The sequence below is a fragment of the Heterocephalus glaber genome, unplaced genomic scaffold (assembly GCF_053883595.1).
Source record: "Heterocephalus glaber isolate CG9 unplaced genomic scaffold, H.glaber_assembly_v1.0 deba00001428, whole genome shotgun sequence".
Classification (NCBI taxonomy): domain Eukaryota; kingdom Metazoa; phylum Chordata; class Mammalia; order Rodentia; family Bathyergidae; genus Heterocephalus; species Heterocephalus glaber.
Genome location: NW_028258293.1, coordinates 26239080 through 26257913, shown reverse-complemented (window position 1 = coordinate 26257913; position 18834 = coordinate 26239080). Strand labels below are relative to the sequence as shown.

The 18834-nt window shown below is 37.4% G+C and overlaps 1 protein-coding gene and 1 pseudogene across 3 annotated transcripts in view; one reads left to right on the top strand and one right to left on the bottom strand.

Moving 5' to 3' along the window:
- The window catches only part of Stim1 (stromal interaction molecule 1), a 232239-nt gene that overhangs the window by 167086 nt on the left and 46319 nt on the right, over positions 1-18834 (top strand). The gene's annotated exons all lie outside the window — the stretch shown is intronic.
- Positions 12269-12366, bottom strand: LOC147828030 (U2 spliceosomal RNA; annotated as a pseudogene).

Below are 18834 nucleotides of genomic sequence, written 5' to 3'. Positions count from 1 at the left end.
TAACTCATCATTTTTTATCCCCAAGTGTCTTCTTGTTCAGAGGTGGTGGTGCACACCTGTAATCTCAGCACTCTGGTGGCTGAGGCAGGAGGATCATAAGTTTGAGGTCAGCCTGGGATACATAACAATACCCTATCTTGAATTTTTTTTTTTAAAGAATCAGGTATGGTGGGGGTGGGAGTGGAGATGAATCAGACTGGCATAGTCTGGATTACAGGTTTATATGGGTGGTGAAAAATGGGATGTGGGAAGGGGTTTGAGGAGTACTGAAATTTTCTGTCCCTCTAGGACCATGTGAGGTAGAGCGACATGGAAGTTCTTTAAAGGAAGAAATACTAAGTAGATTTTGTAGAATATTTGAGAAATAAAATTGTTGTTTGAAGATAGTAGAAACACCATCCGTATCCTTTGCAATGAGAAGGAGTGAGAGGCACTGACTTAAGAGAATTCTCCTTTAAAGTATGGCTTTCATTTCTTCTAAACAAAGTGTACCATTACTCTTTGTCTTTTTCTTCCCTGGGGACTAGATTTTAAGTAATGATATCTGCATATATATATATATATAAATATAAATATATATAAATATATATATAAATATAAATATATATATATAAATATATATATATAAATATATATTATATATATAATATAGTTTTTTTCTTTTTTAAGCAATAAAACAGCAAATATTTATTCTGTCATGTGGTTTCTCATCTTCTGAAACCTTGGAGTGGCCCAGCTGAGTGATTCTGGTTCAGGCTTTTTTTCCAGAGGTTAATTCAGGTTGCATTTAGATCTGCCAACAACAGGAGGTCCAGCTGAGATTCAGGATCAGCTTTCCCACTCAGTTGCTCATTGTTTGTAGTCCTCAGATCTTTGTATAATCTGGATGGTGAAAATTTCAGTTAAGGTACATTTTCTCCACATCTTTAGTTTTCCCAGACTGGTCTTTAACTTGTGATCTTCCAGCCTCACCCTCCAAGAATGATTGAAACTCATCCTGGAAGTGAGAGGTATATACCACGGCAGCCTGTTTAGAAGTGGGTAGTCTGAGTGTTGACATTGGGAAAATGAGTGAAAATCACTTGTGATTCTATAAGCAAAGCACTCCTGGAGGTCTCTTATTTGCCATAGCCCTGGTAATTCTCATCCAATTTCTTTTTGGTCTTCATCCTGAAGCGTGTATCATTGTAGAACAATCCCATTTCTTAAAATCCCACCTCTTCAGTTTCTTTCTCACCTTTTAATCCTTCCAAACTACTTCCAGTTCCTTTTTTCTAAAACAAATATTATTATTGCATCCTGCTTCACTTATACATAATGAACTTCTTTCAGCTGGGATTATTTCTTCTACTTAACCACTCTTATAATCCTTCAAGAAGTCTTCATTAGTTTCTCCGTCTTTTTTTTTTGTTTTGGTTTTTTTGAGACAGGGTCTCATTGTTGTTCAGGCTGGCCTTGAACTTGCTAAGTAGTCCAGGCTGGCCTCGAACTCATGGTGATCCTTTTGCCTCAGCCTGCTGAGTACTGGAATTAGAGGCATGCATCACCATACCTGGCCAAAGAATATTTTTAAGTAATAATTTCTTTCCTCATTTTTATGAGTCAAAAGCATCTTAACTAGCAATCTTTGATTTTAACTAAGTAATATACTTCTATCTAAAAGCAAAAGAATATGGTATTCTAGTGTGTGTATGGACTTTGTTGTGAAAATTTGTTTATTTTCTACTAGGCTTTTAGAAACAATGAAATAAGCTTATACAGAGATCACCATTTCTTTCTGTGCTACTCTTTGTAGGAAAGGATCTTTTTGCAGGAAGCAGTGGAGCAATAATAGAGAATCAGATGGCTATTAGAGAGAAAGCTCAGCAGAACTGGCATTTCTCTGTCACTAAAACACAGAAAGGCCAGGTAGCACCAGGGATCTATCTAATCCATTTCAAAAGTCAGGTCAGTATGAAAGAATTGCATTCTCCTATTGTATTTACATAAACTCAACAAGAGATACATTTATTCTTTTCTTTTAGGGGTTTAAAAATTGATTTACTAAGAGAATCTTCAAATCACTTAGTTAACAACCTCAGCCATTAGTTGTTGCTGAATTTTTTGGGAGAAAGACACAGTTGACCTTTTCTTTCCCTTACATTATTTTCAGATAATTATTTTAGTGCTGAGAATGGAACTTCATGAATACTACGCTATAAATACTCTTCCTCTGTGCTTCCTAGCCCCCCACATAATTTTTCTTTCTGATAATGAAGATAGCTGCCATCTATACAGTGATTTAACATTTATCACAGTTATTTCCTGTTTATTTTTAGTAGACACTTGAGGATGAAGGTCTTACTTGTATACCCATTTAATATATAAGGAAACGGAATGCCTCTCATCTACTTCTGTCTTGAGGATTATACTGCCTTAATCAGATGGCTCCTCCGCATCTTTGGTCCTGGGGATTGAGCTCAGGGCCTTTGCACCAACCTATATCTCCACCCCTTTTTTATTTTAATTAAAAAATTTTAAACAATTATCTTACATGTACCTTTTGTGATACTGCCTTAGCTCAACTTCATCTTTTTTTTTTTTCCCCCCGGTGGGACTGTGTTTTGAACTCAGTGCCATTTTACTGAGCTAGCCCTTTTAATTTTTTAATTTTGAGACAGGGTCTTCCTAAGTCACTTAATTGCCCTGGCTGCATTTGAACCTGTGAGTCTCCTGTTTTAGCCTCTCAGAGTGCTGGGATTATAGGTGTGTACTACCAGGTCTGGCTTCAACTTCATTATCTTTTAATGAGATTTATTGAGTTGTAATTGACATACAAAAAAGTGTCAGTATTTAAAGTGTATTATTTCCTAAGTTTCAGCATATGTATACAACTATGAAACCATAACTGCAGTAAAGATAGTGACTATATTCATCCGTCCTAAAGATTTACTCAAGCTGGGTGTAGTGGCATTTGCCTGCAATCTTACCACTTAGAAGGCTGAGGTGGGAGGATCACAGTGAGTTTGAGGCTAGCCTAGAATGCATGGTGAGCTCAAGGCTAGCCCGAACTATATAATAAGACCTTGTCTCAAACAAACAAATGATTTTTTCTCATAACTGTTCGTAATCTTTCCTTCTCCCCAGATAACCACTGACCTACTTCTGCTACAAATTAGTATGCATTTTCTAGAGTTGTATATAAATGAATTATATAGTAAATATTTTTAAATATCTAGTGTATTTCACATATTTTAAATTCATTATATTTTATATGCTTTTTATTGCTGAATATTATTCCCTTATAGTGATACATCACAATTTATTTATTTATTCATCTATTGGTAGACATTTGAGCTGCTTTCAATTTTTGGCTATTACAAATGAAACTGCTGTGAACATTCACATACAAGTGTATAGACATAATTTCTTTTCTCTTAGGTAATTACTTAGGAGTGGAATGACTAGATCATATAGTCCATGTATTAGTCAACTTTCCTTTCAGTGGAGCACAATACCCAATACCTATAATTTAAAGGAAGTGAAGTTTAATTAGACTCACAGGTTTTTTTTTTTCTTAAATTCTTTTATTGGTACATTTTAGGTATACAACACATTTACATTTCTCACTGGGAACTTGTACCTTTACATGATGCATCTTGGTTCTTATTTTTTCCCCATTCCTAGCCCTCCCTTCACCCCCTCCACCCTTCCCTATTTACAAAGACTTTATTTCCATTTTTTTCATTTCTCATCATTTTTCCTTTTCCTTCTTTCCTTTCCCCTGCCCCTCCCACTACCCCTGCCCCTTTGGACCTTTTCTTCCTATGTTCCACTATCGATTATTCATTCTAATCATTGGTACATTTTAGGTATACAACATAATGACATTCATCATTGGAAATTTGCACTTTTACATAATCTCTCTTGGTTCTTATTTTTCACCCTTGCCCAGCCCTCCCTTTAGACTCACAGTTTTAGGGGATTCAGTCCCTGGTAAACTGGCTCCAAGACAGAAACATCATGGTGGGAGGGCGTGACAGAGTAAAGATATTCAGTTCATGGATGTTGGGAAGAAGAGCAGGGGATCAGTGCCAGAGAGGAAGAAAGGAGGGATCAGATATTGTACCCAGGGTTATACATCCATGACCCACCCAGACAGACCCAGAAGTGTGCCTTCCTAGTCTCTCCAGCAGCTCCCAAGTCAGTCAAGTTGATACAGTTAAATTTAACCCATACAGCATATTTGTATATACTGTATAACTTTGTATATTTTTAAGAACTCTCAAAACTGTTTTTCAAAGTACATAGTTGTACCATTTTATGTTTCCACCAGCAGTGGATGAGACTTTGAGTTCCTCCATGTCTTTGTCAACACTTGGTATGGTCAGTCTTTTAAATTTTAGCCATAGTGTAATAGTATATCATTATGGTTTTATTTTGCATTTGCCTAATGATATTGGGTATCTTTTCATCTATGTAAGTTGCCATTCATATATCTTCTTTGGTAAAATGCCTGTTAAATCTTTTGTCTATATTTTATTGTTTTTTTAAAATTGAGTTTTGAGAGTTATTTATGTATTCTGGATATAAGTTCTTTATGTGATACAGTCACCTTCTATTTTTTTTTTTTTTTTTGGTACCCGGGATCGAACTCGGGACCTTACATTTGCGAGGGAGGCGGCAGAACCACTGAGCCACATCCCGGGCCCACAGTCACCTTCTATTATCTGCAGGCTCCACATCCCCAATTCAACCAACCTTTGACTGAAAATATTCAAAATAACCCAGAAAATTCCAAAACAAATACCTTTGATTTGTTTTTAACTGAGCACCATGCCAAAGCCATGCAAATGAAGTGATATGTAGACACTCCCTGCTGTAGCCTCCAACCATTTCACAGATCCTCTATCTCTCACCAGTATTCATTTGAGCATTCTTCACCTTGTATCTTGTTCATGTACTGTGTAGTTAGACCTAGAGGTTGCATCTATACTGAACATGTATGAATGTTTTCTTGTCATTGAGTATCCCCTTAACAATACAGTACAACTACTATTTATGTGGTGCTTACATTGTCTTAGGTATTGTAAATAATCTAGAGATAGTCTAAAGTAGATAGGAGGATGTGTTTAAGTATGGGTTTTTTTTGTATTTGTTTTTTGGTACCAGGGCTTGAATTCACGACCTTGTGTTTTCGAGGCAGGCAGCAGAACCACTGAGCTAAATCCTTGGCCCTTAAGTGTGTAAATACTGCACCATTTTGTATGAAGAATTTGAGTATCTGCAGATTTTGGTAGTTTGTGGGAGAAGAGGTCCTGGAACTAATCTCCCTCTGATATTGGGGATAACTATATGCTTGCAGAGATTTTTCTCCCAGTCTATGACTCTCTTATTATTAATTTAACAATAGCTGTTGAAGAACAGAACATTTTAATTCTGATGAAGTCTAATTTATTTGTTCATGTATACATCATGCTTTGCTGTTGGATCTAGGAATGTTTGCCTAATACTAGATTACACAAAGATTTTGTTCTCTGTTTCCTTCTAGAGGTTTTATTATTTTAAGTTATATTGTTTTATTTTGTTTTTGGAGTGAGAAAGAATATGTATTTTAAAAATTTTTCCATTGAGGCATTTTATTTGTATGTATGTAATACACCCCTAGAAAAAGAATCCCAGAATTTCCCCTCCTGTGTGTTTTCATCTTATTCTTCTTGGTCCATGATACCAGCTCAGGTTGTCAGTGCGGTGAAACCAACTGACAGGAGGAGAGCAGATTATTCTGCCATTTTTCTTTTCTTTTTCTTAAAAAATTAATTTAATTGGTACATTTTAGGTATACAATATAGTGACATTCATCATTGGAGATTTGTATCCCCTGCCCTCCCTTCAAACCCTCTACCCTTCCCCATTTACAAAGACTTTGTTTCCATTTTTTCATTTTGTCATATTAATTCCATTTCTTTGTGGTTTTTTTTAAAGAGTCTCACTATGTAGTTCAGCTGGTCTTGAACTCACTATGTAGTCCAGGTTGGGCTCAAACTTGAGGCAATCCTCCTGTGTTAGCCTCTTGAGTGCTGGGATTACAGGTGTGCACCACCATGCCCAGCTTTCTCCCATTTTTCTAGACCCTTTAGCTGCATGTCAAATCTGAGGTTGATTATGCCACAGAGTTTTAAATTTAGGTATATGACTGGTTTTGTGCTTTTGTTTTTGTGTATCATTTCAAGTATTGACCATAGTTCTTTTTTGTACTTATAGATGTCTCAATTGTACTACAACCATCTGTTGAAAATGTTATGCTTTCTCTACTGCATTTACATCTCATTTTTTGTTAAAAATTAGTTGTCCATTTAAGTGTAGATTTATTTCTGTATTCTGTATTCTGATCCACTGACCTATTTGTCTATCTTTATGATGACACCAATACTATTTTTTTTGGACGGGGGAGCACCAATGCTATTTTGATTGCAGTAGTCTTATAATAATTAATTATTTTGATCAGACAGCATTAGCCCTCTAATTTTGTTCTTTTTCAAAGTTGTTTTCACTATTTTAGATGCTTGAACCAGCTTGTTGATTTCTTAAAAAAAAAAAAAAAGCCTTCTGGGATTTTGAATGGGGTTGCATTAAATTTATAAACAAAGTACATCTCTCTCTATTTAAAAGATAGATTTGCTGTTGACAATATTTTATAGTTTTCAGTATACAGGTCTTTCACATCTTTTCTTAGATTTATTCTTAAATATGTTGTAGTTTTTGATGCTATTATAAATAGTATTTTAAAATTTATGATAAAGTACATATAACAAAGTAGTTAAATTAATTTTGTTTGTTGCATATATATAGAAATAAAAGTAATTTTTACACATTAATCTTGTATTCTGCAACTTTGCTAAATTTACTCTCTAGTAGAGTTCATCACATTTTTCTCCTCAATCATGTTGTTGGCTAATAAAAAGTCTTACTTCTTTTCCAACTGATTTTCTTTTCTTTTCTTTCCTCTCTCTTCTTCCTTTCCTTTCTTTCCTTCCTTCCTTCCTTCCTTCCTTTTCCTTTTTTTTTCTTTTTTGCCAGATTACCCTGGATAGTATCTCCAGTTCAGGGGTGAAGAGAAGTGGAGAAAGTAGGCATCCACGTCTTATTTCTGATTTTACAGGGAAAAATTCAGTCTTTCACTGTGATATTGGCTATTAACATTTTGCAGAAGTTTTTTTATCAGGTTAAGGAAGTTCCTTTCCATTCCCAGTTTACTAAGAGATCTTACCAGGAATGAACGCTGTATCAAATGAATTTTGTCTATTGAGATGATTACATAATTTTTTGATTCAGTTTATTAATATGGTATATTATAGTAACTGATCTTTCTCTCTCCTTTCTTCTCTCTCTCCTCTCTTCTGTCTTCTCTCTCTCTCTCTCTCTCTCTCTGTCTCTTTCTCCCCAGGATGCCCTTACACTTATGATCCTCCTCAGCTTCCTGAGTAGTTGAGGTTACAGGCATGTACTACCACACATACCCTGCTAGTCATTAATTTGATTTTTTTTTTTAAATACTGAGGATTGAGCCAGGCCTGGTGGTGCACACCTATAATCCCAGCACTTGGGAGGCTGAGGCAGGACAATCACTGAAGTTCAAGGCCAGCCTGAATAGCGAGACCCTGTCATGAAACACCAAAACCAAAAGAAAGCGGGGGTGGATCTTGCAGAATTACCCATGCTGGGCTCAAATTTGTGATCCTCCTGCCTCTGGCTACTGAGTAGCTGGGATTATAGGTATACACCACTGCACCTTGTTAATAATTTATTTTTGAACTAGGGATCGAACCCAGGATCTTCACACTGAATTGTGTCCCCAGCCCTTTTTTAAATTTTTGTTTTGAGACAGGGTTTTGCTAAGCTGAGTTGCCCAGATTGTAACTGAATTTGTGGTCTTACTGCCTTAGCCTCCTAGAGTGCTGAGATTACAGTCATGTGTCACCAGGCCCAGTATAGTAATTGATTTTTGAGTGTTAAACCTACCTTTCATTCTTGAGATAAGCCCATTTGGTCATGACATATTATCCTTTTACTTTAGTGCTGGATTAGATTTGGCAAATTTTTCTTTTAAATTTTTGCATTTGGATATGAGTAAATATTCTGTTGGTTGGGATATTCTATAAATGTCAACCAGGTCATGTGGATTGATAGTGGTGTTTAAGTCTACTATATCCTTATTGATTTTCTGGGTACTTGGTTTAATAATTATTTAGAGAGGAGCACTATTTAAACATCCAGCTATAAGTGTAGCTTTGTCTATTTCTCCTTGCAGTTTTTGCTTCATGTTATTTTGAGGCTGTGTTCTTAGGCAGATGAAGATTTAGGATTATTTCATCTTGATTAACTGGTCTGTGTCATTATAAAATGGCATTCTTTGTTCCAAGTAGTGTTCTTTGCTCTGAAGTCTTGTTTTGGTGTTAATATAGCTCTTTTTTGACTATTGTGAGTTTGGCATCTTTTTCCATTTCTTTTCATTGATTTTTTTGTTTTTATATTTAAAATGCTTTGTGTGTGTGTGTGTGTGTGTGTGTGTGTGTGTATTGGGGATTGAAACCAGGGCATTTGCACTAAACTATATCCCCAACACCAGTCCTCTGACCCCCTCTTTAAATTTTTGGAAAAGGGTCTTGCTAAGTCACTAAATTGGTTAGGCTAGGCTTGAATTTGTGATCCTCCTGCCTCATTCTCCTAAAGTATTGGGATTACAGGCATGTACCACCATGCGTGGCTACAATGCACTTTTAAAATGGTACTAAGGAATTTCATGTATTCTAGACAATTGCTCTACCACTGAACTACATTCAAACTGCCCCCCCCCAAAGATCTTACTAAGTTGCCCAGGCTGACCCCAAACTTGGGTTTTTTTTCTCCTCAGCCTCTTGAGTAGCTGGATTTATAGGCATAAACCACTGGCCAAAAATCTATTTCTTATAGGGAGCATATAATTGGGTATTATTGTTATTATTATTTTGTTATCTAATAATCTCTACCTTTTGGAGTGTTTAGACCATGTGTATTTAATGTGATTGTTAATGTGGTGAAGTTTGAGTCCATTATCTTACTATTTGTTTTCTGTTTGTCCTCTTTTTTTTCTGTCTTTTCTGCCGTCTTTTGGATTATTTTTTCTTTGTTGGCCTATTAGCTCTAACTTTGCTTTGTTATTTTATTGGTTGCTTTAGGAGCTAAGATATGCATCTTTAATTTATCATTATAGTATGCCTTATCACATATAATATAAGAACCTTATAATGGTGTGCTTCCTTTTCCTCTCTCTCTTTCTTTCTGTCTCTCAACCTTAGATTCCAGTCCCTGTGTCATGTCTGGAAACTCTCTTGTTTTTTGTTTTTTTTGGTACCGGGGATCGAACTTGGGTCCTTGTGCTTTCGAGACAGGTGGTAGAACCACTGAGCTAAATCCTCGGCCCTGGAAACTCTCTTAAGGCCACATGCTGGGGCAGTTCTGTGACTTGCCTCATTTGTTTCCTATTTCTTTTTTTGCTGAAATTTATTGTTTCCACATTAAAAGATTTTGGGGGGAGGAGGGGAAGTATTTTTTTTAACCACATGATGATCCTATACAGCTGCCCGGAGTAGGACACCATCATAAGTCATTAACATGCCATATGAGTTCTGAATGAATAAAAGCTACAAAGCCCAAGTTATGTACAAATATCTTAGGCAATAATGTTTACAAACCTATGTACAATAAAACAAATGTAAGCAGTAAGTGTAGCATGAGAGTAATCAAAGGATGCACAGGGACGACCACTTTTGGTCAGTCTGCCCCTAGGTACTGGTATCACCAGCCCCCAGAATTAGGCCACCCAATTCTTCCTTACACAACTGAATGGACCCTCAGATGTGAAAACAAAAATCTGAAAATATCACTCAACTGAAAGACCAGAAAGCTGGCGAGGAAGTTGCCACCTACCTCCCCTGAGTCTGAGCCACGTGGAAGAGGAGGCAACACAGATGCTTAGCCCCAGGAGTGCCCAGGCCCCAGAGGCTCCTGCCACCTGTGGCTCAGATGTTTCCTGTTTCTTAAGGATCACTCTGTTTTATCTTGAAATCTTAGAAACTATTGTTTTATACATGTTTCACATATGTTACCTTTTCATTGATGAGGAATAACACAGTAATTTCAATAGAGAGGATAAAGTTCATCCCTAATACTTCATCTTGACCTGAAGTAGAAGCCTTGGTATAATTATCTTTTACCTGGAGTGTTGTACTTTGTACTGTTCTTCTGGATCCAGCCTAGCTCTACTGTAGTATGGCCTTCAGGTAGTTCTAGAGAGATCTTTCTAAACTCATTTTTTGACCACCCGGTCTCTGCTTACATTTTTCAGTGGCTCCCCTTTTTTTGTGGCAGTACTGGTGATTTAACCTAGGGAGGACCAACTTACACCCCCAATCTGTTTTAGCTTTTATTTTGAGACAGTCTAAGTTGCTCAGATTGGCCTTAAACTCGCCAGTTACTTGCCTTAGCCTCCCAATAATCTGGAATTATTATTATTATTATTTTTTTTGTGATACCGGGGATCAAACTCAGGACCTTGCACTTGCGAGGCAGGCACCGGAACCACTGAGCTAAATCCCCGGCCCTGGCACTATTGGTATGTAGCCGGTGCCACCACATCTGGTGTGTGTGTGTGTGTGTGTGTGTGTGTGTGTGTGTGTGTGTTGTAGTGCTGAGGATTGAGCCTAGGGCCTTGAGCATGCTAAACACACACTCGCCCCTGAGTTACACCCCCAGCCCTTTGTTCTTTTCTTTTCATTTTGTTTTGCTTTGTTTTTTGAGATAGCATTTTGCCATTTAGTCTATGCCTAGCCTTGAACTCACTATATAGCTCAGGCTGGTCTCAAACTTGTGATCCTCCTGCCTCTCTGCTTCAGCCTCCTGAGTGCTGGGGTTAAAGGTGTGTGTCACTATACCTGGCTTTCCCCCCAACCCTTTTAATAATCAAACAAACATGCTAGAACACCACATTTCTGGGTGGAAATAATATCTTAAATAAAACCTAAAGAAATAAAGATACTGCTAAAAATGTTAAAAGTAAATTTCTATATAATCATATATAGTAATTATATGTTATTTTGGCGGAGTAAATGTTGGTTGTCTTATTGATGAGTTAACACTTGAGTTTGTGTAGAAGTAGTGATAAGCTTAGATCACCACTGGATCTCATTTGAGGCTCAAGAAAATAAGGTACTGAAAGCTCAGTAATTGTGCTTAAATTATTTTAGACTATGTCAATTTTTTTTGTGTTTATCTATAAGATGTCAGCCAATCATTGAAATCAAATGCTTACCCATAATCTCAAAATGAATTACTTCACTTGGGAAAAAAGATTAATATGTCTATAGAAACAAAATTCTGACTATCTTGCTTTATGTTCTGAGAATTTCTTTATATTCTAATGCTGTAGTTCTATGCCAGTCCTTATCTCACTCTAGTATTGACTCCAGAGGGTTCTATTTCTCTCTTATAATTTGTGCCAACATTCCTGTATTAATATTTTTGAAGCTGAGTACCGTCTATATTACCAGGCATTGTGTTAGATGAGTTTAGCGTATTAGGCCTGTGCTTCTTTATTTTATCCATTTCTTTCTCTTTTTTTTGAGACAGAGTCTGTAGTTCAGATTAGCCTTGAACTCACTATGTAGTCCAGGCTGGCCTCAAACTTGCAAGAATCCTCCTGCCTCAGCCTCCTGAGTGCTGGAATTACAAGGATGCACCACCACACCTGGCTCCATGTATTTTCTTATTTTCTACCACCTGACTTACTGGCAGTTCCTTGACCTAGGATAATCCTATTTTATCTCTTGATGTTTTCATATTTGTTGTTCCCTCTGTTCTTCTTTCTTTTTGTTGATCTGGTTAAACCCTACATGACAATTAAGACTCAATTTAAATATTTTCTTTTTTAAGGAAATTTTTCCTGAAAGCCACAGGCTAATTGGATGTCTTCTGTGCTTCCAGACTTTTATGCTTATTTTGTCATAGCACTTAGCACATTAATTGCAGTGATCAGTCCCCCTGCATGTTTTTCTATCAACTTGAGGGTAGCCATTTATAGATTCCATTTCCTAACACTTAATGTAGGGCCTAGTTCAGAATAGGGATTCAGGAGACAAAGTTTGTCCTTAGCTCTACCATTATGTGATTTTAAACTTGTTTGGGCCATTCAAGATTCCAAAGTGCCTAGGTTCTCTTTCTACTCTTCTGCCATGCTGTCAGTTTTCTCTGATTTGGGTTTCTCCTAGATTCTTGTTGCTCTATCCATAGTCTTTAAACTGATAAGAACAGACACTACAGTTGATCTTAGCCAAAAGGCCGAGAAGAAATGATCCATAGTCTTTAATAGTATGTCTTGGTAGGCCCTGAGAGCCTTAGTTTTTGTTCAGTAACCTAGTTGGCCAATCACATGAGGCCTAGGCCTAAGGCCCAGATTGGTTTTACAGTGATGGGTCAAGGCTTGAAACTAAAATTGTATTTAAACAAACAAACAAACAAAAAAAACACAAAACAAAACAAGATGAAAGGCTGCTAGTGAGAGCCAGAAGCAAATTGCTCAGAGATAAACCACAGTTCCAAGTGATACACTATCTTTAGGAAGAGCCACTTTGGGAGGATTGTACTATAGCTGCCTTGAAGTGTTCTTATCCAGAGTGGCCAAGTAAGTAGCTAGGCTTTGTGATGCCTTTTCTGACTCAGTCAGTCGCTCCTTTCTCTGTGCCCTCACATCATCTTATATCTGTATGTAACCAAGCACTTACTCCACTCTATTATACTCATTTATTTCCTCATATATCTCCCTCTCTAGAAGAGAGCCCTTGCAATGGAGATGATGCAGATTCGTCTCTGTGCTGGTAACTCACCTTTCTAGAGCAGAAACCAGTAAAAACTTGGTAGATGAAAGAATAAAAATGAATGGTGATAATAATAAAAATAGCTAATTCTTTAGCACTTACTATATCCTTGCAACTTCCTATATCAGTGGTAGCAAACCTATGGCATGCATGCCATAGCTGACTGGTATCATTGAAAGCTCTAAAAGGTTTGCCATCACTGTCCTATATCATCACTGGTCTTATGAGATTTCTGATTATCACCATTTTATTGGTGAAAAAAATGAGGCAGACAAAAGTGTAGTAAAACTTGCTCCTGATCTTAAATTTAGTAATTGGCAGATCCCAGATTCAGTCCAAGGCACCTGGTGTCAAAGCCTGCTTTCAACTGCTGTGCATATTTGACTAGCTGACCAAATGGCTGACCAAAAGCTGACCAAGTGACCAACTAATTGACTAATAGCTGTGTGAAAGAGACACAAAAAGATACTAGAGACTTGCTTACCAAACATAGTTCACTTGGGATGTGAATTTGAAACCATAAAAATAGGTAAAGGCTTTCATCTGGAGGTGCCACAGGTCCATTATGGGAAAGAGATACTGATTCAGGAGCCCTTATTGGCTAGTCTCTCCTTGGCAAAAGAAAATATTGGCCAAGGCCCAGTGTCTGCCTTGGCACATCCCTGAGGTATCAGTATAGCTCAAGTGCTAGAGAGTAATACTTACTCTTCCTACTGCTGCATGCCATTACCCCAAGTTTCCACATGGCTCACACTTTCATTTTCTGCTCAAATATCACCTCATCAAAAAGGCCTTCCCTTCCCTAAAAGCACTGTTCTTTATACGTCTACCCACTTATTTCTTAATTTTTCTAAATATACTTATCACCACATGATATATACTTATTTGCTTATAGCATTTTTCTTTCTTTCTGTCCCTGAGAACGTAAGCACCATGGGATCTGTGACTTTGTTTTGTGTGCTGTTGTATCTCTAGCTCTTAAAGTGCTGCCTCGAAATTAGTAGGTGCTTAATAAATGTCCCCTTGGCCTTGTCCGTAAACATGACCTTTGGGCTTCAGACACTTTATAGCTCTACATTTTATAGCTTGTGTTCCTTCCTCTGGCAGACCTACATCTCTGTCTACCCAGATCTTGTCCAGTTTTTAACATTTACTCCTTTTTTGAATGAATGAGTGTATGAAAAAAACAACTACTACTGAATTTGTATTAAATCCTAGGCATTTTCAAATTCATTTTTATGAATTCATTTATTCAACAATTCTGGCAGATAGCTATTGATAGATTATAAGCTACATGGAGGTAGAGACCTCTTTCTTGATCACTTCTCTGTTTCTCATGCCTGGCATGGAATAGTACAAAAAATGTTTGATAGATGACAGGACCAATATTTTGCAGAAAGGGAAATTGAGGTTTATAATGGTTAAATGATTTGCTTAAGCTGGTCCATGGCAGATAGGATAAAAATCAAAGTCTTCTAGCTTTAATTTTAGAGCTTTTTCTACAATACAGTAAAAATCCTATGTTCTAAAGTCCTCAGGGATTGGACAATATTTAATAAATTATTTCATTCTTTAATTTTTATATATATATCTTACAGTGCATCTAATATTAGTATGTGAATGAAATGTACAAGCAGATATACATGTATTGGGAATATATGCTCAAAGTTTTATTTATTTATTTTTATTCAGTTTTGAGCCAGGGTCTTGTTAGGTCAACTATGTTTATTGCTCGGGGTGGGCTTGAGTTTGCCATCCTCCTGCCTCCATCTCCCAGAGTGCCAGGATTATAGGTGTCAGCCACCATACCTGGCACTTTTAATTTTTTAAAACATAGATTATATCATTAATAAGATTGGAGACTGCCTGGTTAGTCACCTTGTACATTTCTCTGTTTGTTTGAAACTCTAGATAGCCTTCTCTGATTTTGTGTAGCATTGTTCACCATTTTGCCCAGAATTATAGTCTTTGAACTGTCTAGGGGCCACATGCATAGGTTTAGGGAGACTTATGAATTAGGGGCACAGCCACTTGCCTGCTTTTCCTCCTGGGATTGGACATGTGAGTCATCAGGAGTCTGTACCTGTCCTCTCCCATAAGTTCTTCCCATCTGTTCTGTAGCTTTTCATTGATAGTGGGCTCTCTGAATTTGCTGTTGGCTCTTCATTTCAGCTCAGGGATTTGTTCCCATTTTCTCTGCTGGAGTGAGAGAGCAGAATTTTAACTTTTAGGTACTTGAATCTTAGAGACAAGAGGACCTGATATCTCAACTGGACTGCTGAGTGCGATCATGTTGGGACTCAGAGTTGCTGTCTGAGATACAGATGTTATTCAGGATTCAGATCATCATGACTTATTTTGTTCAGATTGCAATGACTCTGGGTGGATGACAACATGCTGCCAAGCCCTACCCAGATAAGGCTGCTGCCTAGGTAACAGAGTGATATACAGAGCTAAAAACAAACAAAAAACTGCCTTGAGGTTTGGCCTGACACAGTGAAACCATTATCCCCTTTTCCTGCACTTGGCTATATAGGACCTGATTAGTCAGAATCCATTTTCGTTGGAGTACAGGGATCCCCTTAGAAACCCTCTGCTTCAGTGCAGTGCTTAAGCAGTGGTTTTCAGCTTGGGACAATTTTGCCTTCCAGGGGACATTCAGCAGTATCTGGAGACATTCTTTATTGTTATGACCGGCAGTATGTTACTGGCATCTAGTGGGCACATGCCAGGGATGTTAAATACCTTGCTATGATGAATAGAAAAGCCACACGGCAATGATTACCTCATTCAGAGTGCCATTGGTACAGAGGCCGAGAAATCAAAGTTGAGAGGGTCTCCTGCCTCTACTGCAGGGTGCTGTAGGGTGCTGACAGAAGAGTTCTTACATGCCAAGAGTCTATGCTCAGGCTTGTATTAAGACATCCTCCCAGTAGACAAAAGGCCCTCCCAGTAGACAAAAGGCCTTGGGCCTTTCTAGCAACAAAAAAAGTGTCTTTCTTTCCACTCTGTGCCAAGCAGACAGGGCCCTTTGTGTTGGGTGATGCCAAGCTCTCTTGGCATCTGTGGCAGGAGTGTGTTGTTCTCTGTACTTTACAGGCTAGCACTTGTCTGTCTGCATCATATATGTGTGTGTCATTGTCTTGTGCCTTCATTACCTGACACCCCAGACTGTAGTTAATGATCATATTTGTAATGTGTGAGGATATATTTTCATTTTCAGGAATAAGAGTTAGTGCATTCTACTTTCCTCAACACTTCTTTAACCCTAACTCTGTCATCCTTCTTTTTCCAAACCCTATGATTTGAATGTGTCTCTTAGAAATTAAGTTCTCTTTTCCTTCCCGTATATTCTAGTCAGGGAGCTAGAAATTTAACCAAGCAGTGACTAATTGTTATTTACTTAAACCTCTAGTCTTTTGTATTCTATGATGTAATCTTTGAGCAGAGCATACCCAGCTCATTTCCTCTTTCTAGCACTTTTCCCTTCTCAGCTCCCATGTCTCTGCAGAAAGGCACATCTGCCTCCAAAGCCACTCAGCAGCAGTCCTTGAGGGCATTGGGATTGGAGCATTTTTGCCTTTAACTTTGTTTCATTTGATATGTCTTTCTGGCTGTCAGCTTTGCATTATGTGCTGAACTCCACTGTGATGGAAATAGGAAAATGAAAGGTTAGGTCCCAATTTTCAAACTTCTGTAGCTTATGCAAAAGTGATAGAAACAACTTAAGATATGAGATTTGCCTATAAGAAGAATAGCTGTTTTTTGATTAGCATTTCAGAAATTATGTTGTATCCACAGGAGATAGTAGTCTTTTTTGGGGGGTGGGGGGTCCTGGGGATTAAACTCAGGGCCTCACACTGAACTATATCCCAATTCTTTCTTTCTTTCTTTTTTTTTTTTTAGTGTATGTGCTGCCGAAGTGAGCACTATCCCAGTTCTTTTTTGAGACAAGGAATAGCTAAGTTGCCCAGACTGGGTTTGAACTTGTGATCCTCCTGCCTCAGCCTCCCAAGTAGCTAGGATTGTAAGAATGTACAGCTTTGGCCAGGTTATCTGAATATTTTTAAAGACAGTTTTGTTGTTGTTTGGAGGTCCACATTCAGGACATTTCTGCAACTCCAATAACTTAGGGCAGTTATTCTTTGAGTAAATTCTATTTTAGAAACAGTAGTTGGCAAATAGGAATAGGATGTAGTCTGTACCTTCAGTGTTTCCTAACTATTAAAGGGAAATTAGATACCATTCAATGATAGGTAGTTTTTGGTAAAGATATGGATTTTAAGAGGATGGTGATGACTCTCATCATAACATTCTGCCTTAAAACTTTCTTAGCTTCTTGCTGCTCAGAGCAGTAGTTTTCAAACTTGAGGAATGCACAGACTCATTTTAGGAAAAAAATGAATTATCTTGAATCTGGAGTGCTGACTTATTTTTATTATGTTACTTAAATATATGCAAGCATGATAAGTTTAAAGTTGCTATCTGCAATTTGTATACAAATGTAAACAAAAACAGATTTATACTTCAAGTAAAAATAAACTTCAAATTCAGTCTTTTGCTGTAACTCAGTTGCCCCCAGGCTCTCTTAAATTCAATATGTCTGTATACTTAGGTGCAATCTGATGACTCATTTCTCATTTCTCCCACCATTTTTCGCTATTTAACTACTATACATTTTGACTTATATAATACATTATGATTTCATTTGACCTTCACTTGGTCTGAATGTGTTCCTTGTGTATTAAGTCTGTGGCTATTCTTTTATACAGTAATTAACTTTTTTTTGGTACTGGGGATTGAACTTGGGACCTTGCACTTGCAAGGCAGGCAGTGGAACCACTGAGCTAAATCCCCGGCCCATAGTAATTAACTTTTGACAAAGTATAGAGATTAATTTGCTTTCCATATGTTTAATACACAGAAATAGCTGGATGTGGTAGCACATGCCTGTAATCTTAGTCTCCAGAGGCTGAGGCAGGAGAATTGCTTCTAGTGCAAGGCCAGCCTGGTCTACACAGTGAGTTCAAGACCAGCCTGAAGTACATAGTGAGACCATGTCTCAAAAAACCAAAATTAAAAAAAAAAAGTAAAAGAAACCCAAAATAAATAAAAATACACAAATACTAAAATTATTTTATTTTTTTCCCTTAAATTCTTTTATTGGTACATTTTAGGTATACAATACATTTACATTTAGCATTGGTTGCTTGTACCTGTACATGATGTATCTTGGTTCTTATTTTTTCCCCATTACCTGTGTACCCTTCACCCCCTCCACCCTTCCCTATTTACAAAGACTTCGTTTCCATTTTTTTCTTTTCTCATAATTTTTCCTTTCCCTTCTTTCCTTTCCCCTTCCCCTCCTGCCACCCCTACCCCTTTGGACCTTTTCTTCCTATTTCAAATTATCAATTATTCATTTTAAACCTTTTAATTCTTAATTACACTTTCAGTTTCTCACACTAGAGAAACTATTCGGTATTTACACGTGTGTCCTATTTATTTCACTTAAGAAGATGGCCTCAATTTGCATCCATTTAGCTATAAATGTCTTTAGTTTCTCATTCTTTATGGCTGAGTACTACTCCATTTTATAAAAAAACCACATCTTCTTTATCCAGTTTCCAGTTGATGAGCACTTGGGCTGTTTCCAAGCTTTAGCTATTACAAACTGTGCCGCTATAAACATGGGTGCACATATATTGCTGTGGTATGATTCTTTTAATTCTTTTGGGAAGATAAACGGCAGGGGAATAGCTGGGTCAAATGGGACCTCTAGCCCTAGTTCTTTTTTTTTTTTTTATTTTTTTAGCCATAGTTCTTTGAGGTATCTCCGTACTGATTTCCACAGTGGTTGCACCAGTCTGCACTCCTACCAACAATGGAGATGGGTTCCTTTCTCCCCACACCCCTGCCAGCATTTGTTATTGGTTGATTTCTT